The sequence below is a fragment of the Pleurodeles waltl genome, chromosome 9 (assembly GCF_031143425.1).
Source record: "Pleurodeles waltl isolate 20211129_DDA chromosome 9, aPleWal1.hap1.20221129, whole genome shotgun sequence".
NCBI classification, from domain to species: domain Eukaryota; kingdom Metazoa; phylum Chordata; class Amphibia; order Caudata; family Salamandridae; genus Pleurodeles; species Pleurodeles waltl.
The window spans coordinates 394,366,220-394,381,621 of record NC_090448.1 but is presented as its reverse complement, the minus strand read 5'-3'; the positions used below and the strand labels follow the sequence as shown (position 1 = coordinate 394,381,621).

At 43.7% G+C, this 15,402-nt stretch overlaps 1 long non-coding RNA gene across 2 annotated transcripts in view; it reads right to left on the bottom strand.

The window, feature by feature from the left end:
• The window catches only part of LOC138259381 (uncharacterized), a 76,342-nt gene that overhangs the window by 55,852 nt on the left and 5,088 nt on the right, over window positions 1–15,402 (bottom strand). For both annotated transcript variants that reach the window (XR_011198714.1, XR_011198713.1), the window contains exon 2: window positions 15,134–15,226. This is a non-coding gene — a long non-coding RNA (uncharacterized lncRNA). The remainder of the gene's footprint in view (window positions 1–15,133; window positions 15,227–15,402) is intronic.

Below are 15,402 nucleotides of genomic sequence, written 5' to 3'. Positions count from 1 at the left end.
GGAGGACTCAGAAATGGATCCAACGGATGCTACATTTAGGATCTGAGTCAAGTGAGAAGCCATGGGTCTGGCAGTAGAATTAGGACTGGAATTGAGACAGAAGGACTAGTCTGCACTATGATATGTAAAAGTTGTGGTGGTAGTGAAAGCAGAGGGATTGAGCCATACCCCTGTGCTGCTTGAAGTGCTCACTGAATTGTGTGGTCACCTCCATCTCCATAATAACCTACAGTGTCTCACTGGATAATTCTACGTATGCCCTGAGGATGTTAAGCAAATCCTGAGTGTCTAGTGAGAAAAAATTTGAAAACATCTGGGGTTAACACCAGGATGCTGAGTACTAGTCATCCCAAAGTATCAAAAAGCACGTGATAAAAAAAAGAGTTTATGCTCCAAGAACGAGAATCCCCCTGAGTAGCTGGAGCATACCTTGACACAGATTGTGGAGGTATTTACAGTTGTTGAAGAATTAAACATTTTCTAGCTAGTGCGTCAAGAATTTTGGATTCTATTAAGGACACAGAAGCAAGGATTATGCTTTCACTTTACTTTACTGGCATACAGCAGCCAATCAAAATACAGTAAAACTTTAAATTACATATCCCGTGACCATATACTGCCCAATCACGGTCCTTCTACTGACCCCATATAAGGTTCCAGCAATAATGTCCATCCTCTTTCTTTGCCATAACAGTATGAACATAAAGTCAAATGTAAAGAACTTGCAGTCAACTAATCTAACCATCCGATTTCTGAACACTGCTAGCCTCGCTTAGCCCGGTTCTTCTATCGAACTTCATCGATGTCCAGGATTCTTGAACTCCAACAAATGATCCATTCCGAATCCTTTTCATGAAGCAGAAGTGTTCACCCCTAATGAGAATAACAAACAAAACTAATGTCCAAACTCATATAGGGACGGACAATCCATCAACTATACAGAATCAATACATTGTACATAAAACATCAACATCTAGGTTGGGATAATCCTTGCCTCTGTGTCCTTAATAGAATCCAAGTTCTTGACGCGCTAGCTAGAATTTTTTTTATTCAATGTCAGGACCAGAGGCTTCGGATTATGCTAGTTTAAAGTTTATTCACCACCTCTGATACTACATCTACAATTGGTTTGTGATAAAACACTTTAAAAGTAGATTCACTCGACCAATCAGCCGTGGCCATGATATCTTCCAATCTCAGCCAGTTGAAAAAACTTTAGAATCTATGGCTCCTCTAACAGAATGAGCACCAAACATAGAGGTGTAAATACCTGCTTCAGTTAATAACCATCTGACACAATGAGCCAATGTTGCTGCTGTAACTGGTCTAAAAGGCTTCTGTAAAGAAATAAGTAATTGACCAGAAACATCTTGTTTAAATGTTCTCTTACAACCTTCATAAGCTTTAATGCATTGCACTACACATAACTTTTTGTCATGGGGAAAAGACGGGTATGCGATACAACAAGACAATGTTTTTGTATGTCTTGTAATGGAAAAAGAAAGCCCTGAGGGAGTAAATACTCTACCCTACCTGCTAAATCCAATGCTTTAACATCCGAAACTCCTCTACAGGAAAGTAAATGGAAACACTGTAAGTTTTGCCGCAATTTGTTTGCGGCAAGTATCCTCGTTACAAGGCCAAGCTTTGAGAAAACATAGAGCCACATTAACATCCCATAAAGAAGAATACCTCAGCTGAGGAGATTTAACCATGCAAATACCTCTGAGAAGTTTACACACTAATGGATGTTCTCCCACCGGTTTACCCTGAATATGAGGGTGACCAGCTGAGATAGCTGAACGACAATTATTAATCATCCTGTAAGCTAGACCCTGTGAGGCCAAGTCAGATAAAAAAATGTACTATAACGTGAATTTCTGATCCCATGGGATCCATACTTCTTTCACTGCACCAACATAGCCACTTCCTGCAGGCTTGCTCACATCTCTTATGAGTAGAGGGAGCCCAAGATTGAGATAGGAAAAATAGTGCCAATTCTAAAACTCTAGGCACTTGCCATGGTCTCCTGAAAGTCTCCACGCCATCAGCGGCAATTGGCCTTGCAGGATCAGAGGGTGCGCTCTACCCGATGGATCCAACAGAAGATCCTCGATCCCCAGCAACATCACTGGGAATTCGCACAATAGTGCCATTTCCAAGAGGAACCAAGGCTGTGCTCTCCAAAACCGAGTCACCAAAATCACCTCCGCAGATTGACGGAGTATGTGGACCATGACCAGCGGAATCGTGGCGAACGGGGAAAAGACGTACAAAAGGCCCTTTATCCAAGGTAGAAGAAATGCATCCATCCCTACTGCAAGAGGGTCTGGTCTCCAACTGTAATAAATTGGAACTTGATTGTTCAACTGGGAGGGAAGCAGGTCTATTTGACAAGGCCCCTATTGCCTCTGAAGTGCTTGGAAAATCCTCTGATTGAGCTTCCAATCGATGAAATCTCACAGGAAGCAAGAATTCCAATCTGCTGTCGTATTGGAATGACCCGAAAATAGTCCGCTATCACTGAAATTTGGCGATGCAGACAATAATGCCAAAAATACTTTGCGATTTCTGCCAAAAGGCAAGATCTGGTCACTCCGAGACGGTTGATATATCGGACTGCCGACACATTGTCCATCCAGAGGAGAAAAAAACAATGTGTTCTGCGTGAAGAGAGCGATCTGATCGCAAACGCCCCCGCGAAGAGTTCTAGACAATTGATGTGATAATTCAATTCTCCCGGGGACCAACAACCAGCCGTCTCCACAGAGCCACAACGTGCTCCCCAGCCCCAATGGCTGGCATCCGAATCTATTACTACATCCGGAACTGAAGAAAAAATTGCCCTCCCATTCCATGCATCCATGAGGGAGAGCCACCAAGAAATCTCGGTCTTGGCTTCCTCTAAAATCAAAATCATCTCTGAGTATTGTAGCCTCTCCTGAAGATGCAAAATCTTCAGCCTCTAAAGAGCTCTGTAATGTAGAGGCCCTGGAAAAATGGCCTGAATCAAAGATGCCAGATGACCCACTAGAGATGCTAATATCCTCAAGAATACAGTCGGAGAGACAAGGGCTCTTCTCAGCTCTTTCTTGATCGCTATTCGCTTGGCTAAAGGAAGCAATATCAGGGCCTTGATCGAGTCTATTTGAAAACCTAAGAACTCGATATTCTGTGATGGCACAATGCAGGACTTCTCGGCGCTGATGATGGACCCGAGATCCTGTAATAATTAGATTGTCCAATTGAGATGACAAATGACCATGTCCCTCTCTTGTGCCATAGTTAGGATGTTGTTGAGGTAAACAATAAGTCTTACACCTCTTTCCCTCAGATACTGAACCACCAGGCGCAGAATCTTGGTGAAGCACCAAGGCGCCGAGGACAGGCCAAAGGGTAGTATGGTGGACTAAAACCAACGGGGGCCCCATAAGAATTTAAGGAAGCGTCTGTGGGGTCCGAAAATTGTCACCGAAAGTTAGGCGTCTTTTAAATCTAAACGGACCAGCCAATTGCCATTTCGTAATAAATCCCAGAGATGTATGCCCTCCTTCTTCAAATGGCGGTACACAATCCAAGAGTTGAATTGCTTGAGGTTCAGTACAAGTGGGGAACCACCCCCTTTTTTTTGCACCAGAAAAATCGTGCTTACAAACACTTGAGGGTGAGGAGAGGACTCTGCCACTGCTCGTTTCTGCAGGAGTGCAGCAATCTCCTCGTCTACGAAAGACCGATCTTCAAGAGTAAAATGGAGAGGAGATGGAAAGACCTTTTGAACTGGTGGTGCATAGAACTCTAGGTGAAAACTTTGAACAGTCTGGAACACCCACGGGTCTTGGGTGATCTGCTGCCATGCCAAAAAAAAATGTTGAATTCTTCCTCCCAAAATCATTTCCGAAAAATAATTAATCCTTACCTGTTGCATTGGTATCTTGGCCGGAACTGCCTCCGTGGAATCCTCTGCAGGCCCTGCCACGACCTTTGTATCAGGTGGGGTAGACATTTGAGGAACCATAGTTACTCCCTCTCAGGGCTCAAAAAATCCACTCGACCACTCACATTGGCGAGTCTTATTTGATCAGGTCGAGCTATTTTTAATACTTACTCCTCCCTTCTGGTGAGTTGACACTGAACAGGTGTTCTGTTCAGCTGAAAAGTGGAGGGGCAATAAAAGATGCCTTTAAATATTGTTCTTATGTCACATTTGCTCTGTGTTCACAGACAGAGGTCAAAAGTCAGTTTTTCTTACAATTAATTTTCCTTCTGACTACAGAGTTCCAGGACTTTGTAAGGTGAACTGTGTGACCTGCTGCTTAGAATGTAAAATAAAAAGACATAGGGTGTCAGGTTTTTCCTAAAACACAACATTTAAATGACTAAGTCAACTGTGCAAACATTTCAAAATATATTTCAGTAGTTGTGAAAGTCCTTTTTTATATTTCTGTGTGATTAAAAAATATTTTAATAGGATGAAAACAAATCAGAATACTTTACATGTTGATGTGTAAAGTATGTGTTTTCTGAAACCCAATTTTCACAGATTGTTAATACACTATATAGTTTTATCAGTAAAGCTGCAAGTTAATGGAGAGGTTTTTGGACATTTCTTGGAAAGTTACTGTGTGTAGATGACAATATGTTACCACATCATGGTTTAGTAATATATTTATTAAAACTGAGAAACACTCCTGCCCTGATGGCAATGTTGTTAGTAAACTAAAAGAAGTCCTAGGTTATGTGGGCTAGACCTCAAGGGTATGTGGGCTAGATTATTGTGATGCATGCAGCAAACTTTAGTCTACTTAATCAAACAAAAGAGGTATTTTTGTACTGCAGAAATGCTGAGCTCACATATTTGAAGGTGCAATCATGTGTGAGAATTAAAAAAAAAAGGCTAGGTTCACACAATTTGAGATCTGTTTACAGGTCAAGTACATTGCAGTTAGGTCGAGTAGATTATTTAAGTTACTTGACCTGTAGGTCTAGTACCATTTTTATGATTTTTCGAGCCCTGCCTCTGCCTCTCTGTTGTGCAATTCGTGAGGCCTGATAGCCTCTGCCTGACGCTCGACCCTTGAAGCGCCCAGCCCATGCAAAAAAAGCATTATTGAAGACCACCTTAATAGACGATTGGGCCTTGTCAAGTGCAGTGAATGTCGCCACGTATTTGCCCAGGTCTTTGACGAACTTGTTGCCAAATAGCATACCATTAGCCAAGGACCCTGCTTCATTAGTTGCCCAGCTAACTTCGGGTCCAAGAGCATAAGGAATGAGCGACGACGCTCAGTGGACATGGCGCAGTTTGCGTTGCCCAGAAGCCAAATAGCGTGCTGAGCCCATTCCAATACTACTTCTGGGTCCAGGGGAGTGTTGATTTTTTTAGCCTGGATTGCTAAATCTAGTATTTTTGTTAATGGTCCAGATACATCTAAGAGTTTATCCTGACAGCCGTGCCAAGTGCGGTCCAGCCCTTTCTTTGGGTCTTTTTAGCAATTTTTTTAAGAAACATCGCCATGCTGGGGTCTAGTTATGGAGTAGCTGCCACTTTACCAGTCAAAGATGGCCTGGGACATTCTGAACAAAGTGTGTTGCGGACATCCTTTTCAAAACTTTTTCGTAATCTTTCTGGAACATAATGAGCCACCTTACCACTAGGAATCCACTCTGTGGAGCGGGGATGGATAATGTCTTCTAGGGTAAAGAGGAGGTTACGCTCACCTGGAACTGAAGTTTCTGATGAAACATGGTGAGATGTACGCTTTTTCTTTTGTGGAGGGGAGTCTTTCTGTGAGTCCTCTGACTCTGAATTAGAAGACAAACGTTTGTGTGCCTCCTTCTGAGGCTGAGAGAGCAATGTAACGGGGTTTGGGGATTCACAAAGGTTAAACCCTCCATACTCATGATCCCGCAGCACAGAAGCGGCCATCTGCGCCAAAATATCAGATGACAACACTCCCCCAGAGCGATCCATTGGCAGTCCTGATATTTCCATTGAATCAAAAAGTTGCGATCGAGTCTGTGGACTGCTTTCACCTTAAAATTCTCTCCTGCCAAAATTAGTCAATGATTGAATGAAAGGTTTGAAGGCATTTATCAAAGCCCAATTCACTAAGTCCAGCACATGGTGACCAAGTGTCTCCACTAATCTCTCCTCCATCTGGTGTTTCATGGGCACTTCTTGCAATTCCTGAAATTGCTCCTCCTCATCAGCGTAATACGCCATCATCACAGTTAGGAGGTGTGGAAGAGTTTGAAAAGGGGGGGAAACCCTGTGGCAGGTATGTAAAAATATTTTCAATAATATTTTCAATAAGGCAGCAATACAACTGCCTGGCCATATCAAATAATTAGATTGAAGTGGGAACACCTGCACACTGAAAAGTATTGGATATCAGATTACCCTATGGCTCAGCCCTTAAATGTTTATTTCAGCCACACTGGGCGTTCTCTGAGGCCACTTAAACTGTGCTGCGAGGCATGGGTCCAAAGAGACAATTGGAAATTAAATAATTCTCAAATCGGCTCATCGCGCATGTGCGGGCAGCACAACAAAAAGAGGGCTGGCCCAGCACTAGGGATCGTCAGATCCCCTTACCGCTCGCGATGCGCTGCCGCACCATAGATTGAATGCACACTCTTCAACAATGCACAACTGAATAAACAAACATAAAGCACTTATCTGGCTGCTGTAGCAGGAGAGAAAGAGGAAGAACATTATTGCTGGAACCCTATATACGGTCAGGAGAAGGAACTGTGATTGGACAGCATATGGTCATGGGATATGTAGTTTAAATCTTTACTGTATTTTGATTGGCTGCTATTTGCAAGTAAAGATAAGGGAAAGCATAATCCAAAGCCTCCGGTCCTGACATAGAATCCCAGAACATTAAATAGGTGCTGGAGACACTCTTATGGAGAGAAGCAAACTCTAAAATAGACGAGAAATTTTTTAATTGAATAAAAAAAAAGTAAGACCCTTGAGAAAGAGACTGAAGAGAGGTGATAAGAGAGCACTGTTCTGGATCTTCATTGGAAGGACAGCTTGAGAAATGTGGCTCCGAAGATGTCAACAGTGAAGAAGGGAATGAACATTTCAGATCCGAGAAAACAGATGGAAGAGGTGCATAAGGAACTGCTGTTGTTATGGTCCCACACTACTATTCAGGCTTGCTTATGGGAGTCAACGAAGGGGCAACATCTGGTATTTTCTCAAGCATAAAATTCTCGCAGAGACTGGATAGTCTGTAAGCCCGTAAAAAGGGTAAAACAGTATTAGCCTTTGATACAGGCTGCTCGGAGGTGAACTTTGCTACCTCCTACAATAACGGATTGCATGAGCAGACCTCAGCAGAGTTGGTAAGTCATTTTTTATTAGTAAAACCTAGAGGCACTGAATTTGCTGTTGTATTGTCATGATACGAGGAGTCCTTTATTCATTACATTATTACTTGGTACTGAAGTTTGTATATTTTTTTTAACTCTGTTTTTATTTTTATTTTTTCCACTACACAAACACTGCCACAGACATGTCCATGAGTTGCACCATATAAAGGTCAAATAGTATGTCTGCATAAATATAAAATAAAAAACACCTGATGATGAAATTAATGTGATCAAAGTTCCCCATAGAATGACAGCAACATCTTCAAAAACAAACCTTGTTAAGTTGATATTTTGCCTTGCTTATGGCATAGGGCTTGTTGGCCCAGATAAAAATATGAGTGGCTTGAATATCAGAGGATCCCCATCATGTCCTGGCCTTCTCTACGCTGCTGTGCATGCCATGCTCTCTCAGCTGGACTGACCTTCCTGCCATTCTGGCATTGTCCTAATGGACTGCAGGCTTGAGGGCTGCTTCAAGTACAAGATGGGCTGCTGTGACCAAACTATTACCTCCTACGTGCTGCTACAGTGTGGAGCTGCTTTGAACATTTTTGCCAGGCCTGATTTCGGTTTCTAGCTCGTCCTAGACCACGTTTAATATCTAGTGGGCTTGTTCATCTCACACAGATTACTGTCGCTATAAGTGAGTGTTAGGAGTCAGATCCAATCAAAGACCTCTCCAATAAGTGTACAAGTGGTCTCTGCAGCCACAAGTGAAGCCAGTTCTTAAGTTTGTATATTTAAGCTCTTCCCCCCGCAATTCCCTAACCAACAGTTGCTTGTGAAGCGAACATTATTTCCTAATGATTATTAGACCTCCAATTAAATTACATGGTTGTACTGTTTAAAATGGAAATAAAAAATTGCATAAAAAAGATCAGTTTTCAATTGCCAACCCACTGTATTACTCAAAGCAATTGATTGCAAAATTGGACCCGCATTCTTATCACAGAGAGGCCTAACAACAACCCTGACAGGTTGAGAATCATGTCGTGTTTATATAACACTTTTAATCCTGTGAAGCAGTTACAGAGTACATTGGTTCATGCCAACATCAGATAAAGGTTTACTAAAGATACTCGGGAGAGGCGTGAAGAATATTGAAAGGTGGGTGCCTTATGATTAAAAATATATAGTAGTATTATGCATTGTACAATATTCTTGCAGCCTCTGGTTAGGAAAGAGAAGCGTGCAAAAGTCATGGCTCATTTGTCACATGCAAATTAAGTTACTTTTGTTGATGACCCACTGTCACTAGTGGAAACAAGCGTGTTTGTACAAAGAGCACTTTGTACTTGTAGTGGGGTTTCTTGAATAGCTATTTGACACATATTGGGTAGCTAGTTAACATTAACCTGCAATTTTCAAAGCACAACTCTGTTACACTTCATTTGGCATTGTATGTCTACATTGCATGAAAGCAACTGTCAGCAAGACAAAATAAACAGAAGTAGATTAGTGAGCATAGTAAAGGGATTAAAATGAGCTTCTGTTGCGGTTGCTATTATTGGTGTCAAATGGAATAATCCTTCTATGTGAAAGCAGGAAGACGAAAATAAGTTGCCACTGACACAAAATATATATTATGCACAGTAAAAGAAATGTGTAAAATGTTCTTGAATGTTTTCATCTTGTGAAATGGCACAATGCTGTTTAAAAGCAAAGGCGTGATGTGATGTCCAAAGTGGTTTAACAGTTGCAAAGTTCACATTTGTCCCTTTGCAACCACCAAATGCCCTATTCAAATTTAAAAAAAACCAAAGTGAGATTCAGTAACATATTACCGAAACGCAATTTAGGTTTCAGACTAAATACAGATTCAGTATTTGGAAGGAGCGTGTAAAAAGGCGTCCCTTCCAACTGATTTCATACCTTTTGTAATATTTTGTGACGGAATCCAGTGACAAAACATTAACATACATGCAAACAGACACGATTCAGGCGGGAGACTCATGATTTTTTGAAAGCCAAAAATAGCTTAATTTTAGCTGTCGCTCACATAAAATGTCCTCTGCTTCAATAGAAGTCAACTGAGAAAGCCCATTCCCTGATTCTTTTTTTCAATATCTCCCACTTCCCATGTCAAACAGGATCATTCAACTACATTAGAAGTCATTTTCTTGTTTTCCAAAATCATCAACCACTTGAAGTCATCAGCATAGTATAGAAACTGAGCCTGATGATTTGCAGAGTACATGTAAATGACCATCTCATTATTTCACAAGCTAAGAATCCTCCTGATGATTTCAGGATTGCTTGTAAATAACCCTCTGGTTGCTTGACAAGCTAGGATTGTTCCTGACGATCACTTGTGAATGATCATGTGATTACTTGAGAGGCTAGGATTGTTCCTGATTATCTGAAATGAGTATCTGATTACTCCACAAGGTGAAATAGTTCCTGATGTTTTATGGATGATTTTCGGTTTAAAGAGCATCTAAACAATTTTGGTTTCATTTATGTTAGAAAAGCTCAACCAGTCAGATTCATTCAAATGTATTTGCCAATTATTGCACATTCAGTAAAATTCATTTATTGGATATTTTCGAGATATTGCACACCAAGGAGTTCAGTGACCACCTAGCAGAATAAGGCCAGATGCCAAGTTCCTATATATGGTCCCGAAGTGACTTGCAATAACTGTCTAATGAATTGCAGAGGGTATTTTAATTACATTCCCTATGGTATATGATCACACCATTATCCAACCCCCCAAAAACCTGGTCCTATGTTCCTTTGTTAGCATAAATATGGCTGTAAACATGTAGAAAAAATAAAACATACTATAATATACAACTAGTAATTTGATGCAAAAAAAATATATTCGAAAACGTCGAAAGAAATCGGAATTCTACACACTAAATCGGAGCCTAACTGCCCTAATAAAAACAGTTTTCTGAAACTCTTGATTCCAGGCAGCTTCGTTGTGCCCATGCACTTGTACTTGTAGCTCGACCTGTAACAGCCGAAACATCAAGTGCAAAAAGCCTCGTATTATCCCACAATCACACTTCTAAAAGCCCTTTGGTACGCACATCCGGTGGCACCGGAAGTACTTTCACGTTCCTGTGTCGACATTGTTAGAAACATGCGAGTACAGAGGGAAATCAAAGAGGTATAAGAAAAGGAAAGTGGTTGCTCTTTTTGCCCTTTTTTAAATGTATTATTCGGCAGCTAACAACTGGAAGATCTAGTCTTTAGCCCTTGTTTCTGAATTGTTGTGAAGTAAAATCATGGTCAGCGAAATAGTGGGATGGATTGCAATCCGAAATAGGGGGGAGGGGCGGGGGCGGCTACTTGTTATTTTTCGTTCTAGGATTGAATCGCTTATAAACTATTAATTAATTCTGAAGCAATCTTCTTCATGGTGTTTAATAGTGAGTCTTATTTTACCAAAAACTAGGAAAATGTGTATTTGGACACTTGAAACGTATGCATTCCATTATCTTGTCCTATTAGAGACTTGTGAAGGGGTTGGAGCGCTTTACACGGACCGGTTAAATTACACAAGGTCACATTTCTTTTCCCCATAGACACGAGAAGCTTAAGTGACAGAAAGACAATAATGAGTGAGGAACGTAAGAGGAGAGGACCAAGTGGCAGCCCTGCAAATTTCCAAAAGGGAAACCCCCTCAGCCTTACGCTCAGGAAGTGGAAACAGCCCGAGTGGACCTCCCTTGGATATCATCAGGAAGAGATTCTCCCACAGCAATATAAGCACGGACAATAGCCTGCCTGACCCACCGACTCAAAGTCTGGGTGGAAACTTGGGAACCCTTGGAGACCAAACCACAAGACACATACAGGGACTGAGACAACCAAAATGGCTTAGTATGATGCAAGTAAATCAGAAGAGCCCTCCTGAAATCCGAGGAGGAGGGAATAGATGAAGAGGAATCAGAAAAAAACAGGCAAAACCACTTCCTGAGAAAAATGAAAAGACAAAGAAATTTCAGGAACAAACTTAGGATCCAACCGAAGCACAACGCCTGGCCGAAGTAATGGCCACCAGGAAAAGTTCTTTAGCCGAAAGCCAAAGCAAATCAGCATCTTCCAGCAGCTCAAAAGGAGCACCTTGCGGACCCCTCAGGACAAGGGATAAATCCCATGAAGGAATCAACCGACGGACAGGAGGACGCTGCATCCGGAAACTACAGAGCAAGCGCAACACCATGGGAGACAAGGAAGACAAGTCCCCAGACAAGTCCCCCGTGGATAGTAGCCCACTGGGCAGAAAGAGTGCTGGGGGACAACCCCTTCAAGAACCCATCCCTCAAAAAGTCTAGGATCTGAAAAGTAGCTACATCAGCTGGATCCACAGAATGAGAACTGCACCAGGAGGAAAAAGACTTCCAATGCTTGTTATGAGACTTCAAAGTAGACTACTTCCTGGAAAACTGAATGTCCAGAGCAACCTGAGAGGAACAGCCCAATTGAACCAAACCTACTCATTTAAGAGCCAGGCCGTCAGACGCAACCGGGACACCAACTAGCCCGACAGGGGAGGAAGACGTAGGAGAGATGGTCTGTGAGGGAGAACCAGAAAATTGCCCCAAAGCAGGAGAGGAAATCAGTGACGGTGAGCCCAGTAAAGAGCAATGAGGATCACCTGAGAGTGTTCTCCCCTGACCTTCTGCAGAACCCAGGGCAGGAGAGGGATCGGAGGAAAAGCATAAAGAAGCCCCAGTGGCCAAAGGACGGACAGAGCATCCTCTGCCCAGGCCAGAGGAGAAGGAAGCTCCATGCAAAACTGAGGGCAATGGGCATTGTGCGGGGATGCAAACAGATCTAGCCAAGGAACCCCAAACCTCCGGCAGCTGAAGAGGAACAAAGGCCGGACCAGGTGAAACATCACAGAGGATGGAAGGTTCACACTGAGACTGTCCGCCCAATAATTCATCTCCCCCGAAGTATACCGCCTTCAGAAGGAGAACATGAGTCTCTGACCAAGCAAAAATCTTTGACGCAACCTGATTGAGGGACCTGCACCTCATACCCCCCTGTCAGTTTAGGTAAGCCCTGGCCACCTGGTTGTCGGTCCTGACCACCACATTCTGACCCAGTAATTGAGGCTGAAAAGCAAGGAGGGCCTGTATCACTGCCAAGAGTTTCCTCCAGTTCGAGGACTGTCGGCCCTCGCTTGGAGACCAAGGGGCCCTTCTATCTAGGTGACCCAGAACCGCACCCCAGCCATACTCACTTGCATTGTGGACAAGCGAACAGGGGAAGGAAACTGGAAAAGAACGCCCTTCGACAGATTGTCTCTGACCAACCACCAGGACAGGGCACGAGTCACATGATCTGAAAGAGGAATCAGAACTTTGTAGTCTTTGGAGCAAGGATCCCAGTGAGCGAGGATGTGATTTACAATCAGCTTCAAATGAAACCGCACCCAGACGACCAAAGCAGTGGAGGCTGCCAACAGGCCTTGCACCCTCAACCAGCACGTTGCAGAGCTGTGAGAATGAGTCAACAAGTCTGACACTGCCAATTGAAGAGAAAGAATCCGGTCCTCCGGCAGGAAGGCAGCACCCAGGCGAGTATCCAAACAAGCGCAGATGAACATCTGCAACTGGGAGGGAACAAGGTGAGACTTGGGAAGATTCACCAGGAAACTGAAGTCGTGCAGGGCACCCAGGACCAAATCCACATGCCTCTGAGCCTTGAAAAGAGATGAAGCAGAAAGTAACCAATCATCCAAATAAAGATATAGGAAAACACTCTGCAAATGCAGAAAAGCAACAAATGGGGCCAATACCTTCGTGAACACTCTGGGCGAGGTGACAAAGCTGAAAGGGAGAACCTGAAACTGAAAGTGCTGGTCGAAGACCGTGAACCTCAGGAATGTCTGACTCTCCAGATGGATCAGGGTGTGAAACTAAGCATCCTGAAGATCCAGCGTGGCCAAGAAATCCCCTTTCATGAGAAGAGGAATGATTGAAGGAAGGGACACCATCCTGAAATGTTCCACAATCAGAAACTTGTTCAGAGCCCGGAGGCTGAGGATGGGCCAAAAGGAACCGTCTGGCTTTAGGACCAAAAACAGAGTCAAGTAAAATTCCAAACCCTTCAGCAACTCCAAAACTGGAAAAATTTCTTGTTTTAACAACAGCAACTCGATGCCCACCAGGAGACTGTGACACTGTTCTGGAGACTTTGGAGAAGGAGTATGCAGGAACCGAGGAGGTGGAACAACATCTCTGAACTGTATCTGATAACCACGTTTCATCACGGAAAGGACCCAGGCATCGGAAATGACTTGCTGCCAACAAGGAAGAAAAGCCCTGAGGCGATCCCCAACTGCCATATAGTCACTTGTGCTGCTGGCCAGAAGAGGTACCGGAGGAAGAGGGCTGGGATTTATTGTAGAAGGCGGCCCCCCGATCATGGGCCCTTCCACGAAAGGGGCGACACTCCGTGGACTGAAAAGCAGCACGTCTAAAAAACCCTTGCTTTTTATCTGGCCCTGTTCAAAAGGATGCAGATTTTTCTTCTCCTCAGCCGCCTTCCCCACCATGTCAAGACCAAACAGCTTCTGCCCCAAAAAAGGCAGTTTACAAATGATGGAACGCTGGCCGGATTCTAACTGCCAGGATTTTAACCACAGGGAGCGCCAACCTGCAATTGAAGCGCCCGCCGCAGCAGTGGAAGCCCAAAGACTATCAGAGGTAGCATCAGACAAAAACGGAGACAAAAGTTCCATATTGGCCAACAAATCCAGAGGATCATCATGATCCTGGAGACAATCAAACAAGGCTTGGAAGTCCTTCAAAAGAGCCTGCGTATCATAAGCAGCATATGCATGGACCCAGATCCCATAATTAGTGGCAGCATAAGCACACTTCAAGGCAGACTCCACCTTTTTATCCGTTACCTCAGAGAGGACAGCATCTTCAGAAGCCAAAGCCGATGAAGAGGAAATAGAAGCCAAATTCGTATTAACTTTAGGGAACTAAGGGAACTTATCCTCAAAGCCCTCCAAGAGATACCTCTTGTGAGGAAAACGAGGGGTAGCCGATTTGTCAATGTCACTCCACTACTTAAGCAGGAAATTGTGAATAACCTCATGTAAGGGCAAACGGTCAGAAGGAGAGAAATTGTATTGCGACAAAAAGTCCATCTCAGCCACTTGCTGAGCAGGAAACCCCAACTGAGCACGAATATGCAACAAAAACTCTTTAACTTGGTCAGATTGGATATAGCGACCTCTACAGACCTCATGATCAATAGCCTCATCTTCCAACCTTAACTCTTAGCAGGAAAGCCATTCTCCAACAGAGCAGCATCAACTGCCTCTTTCACTACGGACTGCAAATCAGCCCTAGAAATCTGCAGGACCTCCTCGGTGTCATCTGGCACAGGAACCTGCCAATTGAGATGCTTTTCAACTTGCTCAGCAATGACAGCAGGAAGGCAAGCACAGCAACACAGAAGCAACATGGCGCGCTACAGCAGCGCCCGTACTTCTGTTTAAATAGGGCATGATGGCAACTAAATCTCACCTCGCGAGGGTCAATGCCACTTAAAAAGCGCCCCAAAGCCGGCAAATGACAAGAAATGCGTAAAATGAGGAAGCCGCCAACCGACCCCCACTGCAGCCGCGCTCCTGACGCCAACAGAGCACCCTGTCCCAGCTCCACACATGGACAGGGGGCATGTCGGAGCGAGACACAAAACCACTGTGCGCTCCTGCAGCACGGAACAACAAGGTAAGAGAACAACATTGCAACAGAAAGGGAAATGTACTCACAAGTTGCCTTGTGTAGAAGGAAGAGTGACGTGAAGGACCAACAGCAAACCGCTCGGGACAGGAAACAAAGCAGGGCAAGGCAGAGGGAAGGATCTGTAAAAAAAAAAAAAAAAAGGACTTTCAGTGGGAATACTGTTGAGTGGAGGGCAAGCCTCAATTGTTTGGACCGGATGAAGAGGACCCCATGAGGGGTAATGGCGACAAGAATACTGTCCGTCTTTCCATTCATTACACCTACAACTGGTACCTCGATTCTTAGGACTCCATGA